Below are 1,047 nucleotides of genomic sequence, written 5' to 3'. Positions count from 1 at the left end.
AATAATAATAATAATAATAATAATAATAATAATAATAATAATAATAATAATAATAACACTAACTTACTTTCCACGGTTCCTTTCGCTATCATTGGTACTCTGGGTGCCTTTCACTGACCTCAATAGCGAAAAAATTGGCTTGAAAAAGGTGGTTAAAAATGTGCCATGTAGAATTCAGGTTAAACATATGGCGTAATATATACGTTCCTCGTTAAAGAAATACGCGACGTAATAAAGTGAAATCTGATCAGGAAATGGCGGGATCAAAGTTTAAGGCTTCAATTAGGTGTCTTTGTCGATTAAATAACTATAGTGAAGGTTACCTTGCAATGTGCAGTGCGTGTATACTGCGTAGTAGTTTTAAAGAGTTGTAAACGGTTAGTTTCACACAGGCAACACTCGCTTAGTACGAACCAGCATTCATCACTAGTTATTTGGTGTTTCCAAAGCTTTAGCCATTTGTCTGTTGGCTTGCCCGGCGAATAAGATTGCATTCATCGTGTCACTGTGTACTCACAATTTGGCTAGCCCGATGGCAAGTAGGTGTGCTAGGATAAATAATATTTTTGAGGCGAGACATCTTATCGACCTTTTGTCCGCATATATTGTGAATTTAGTTTGGTGCAGGTGTTTGGTGCAGGTAGGTTGGCAGGTAGTTTGGTGCAGGTGCAGGTTTAGTGTGGTCCAGTCTACCATATTCATTACTATACACGCATATACTATAATTGTCGGCGTTGTCTACCTTATACTACACCTGATTTCCCGGTGAGAAGACCAGAAATAAGAATGTGAGTAAAGAGACAAATAAAATAACAAAGGGAAAACAATTGTAGGTACTACGCTAGAATATTGTGCCGTCGTTAGAAAAACCGTTAGAGTAGAGAGACTACCAAAGAACTCCTTAAGTAACCGAATGCAGAACGTTGCTCTGACGAAAAAAAATTATTATGTGTCCATAATTACCATCCTAAGCGTCCCTTGGAACCCTAAGCTTAACCTCTCATTTTCACGTGGTGAATCAAGAACATTCTAAACAATGTTTGAAAT

The sequence above is a fragment of the Priapulus caudatus genome, unplaced genomic scaffold (genome assembly GCF_000485595.1).
Source record: "Priapulus caudatus unplaced genomic scaffold, Priapulus_caudatus-5.0.1 Scaffold15, whole genome shotgun sequence".
Taxonomy (NCBI): Eukaryota; Metazoa; Priapulida; class Priapulimorpha; order Priapulimorphida; family Priapulidae; genus Priapulus; species Priapulus caudatus.
The sequence above is the reverse complement of the archived record's forward strand: the minus strand, read 5'-3'. Positions refer to the sequence as shown.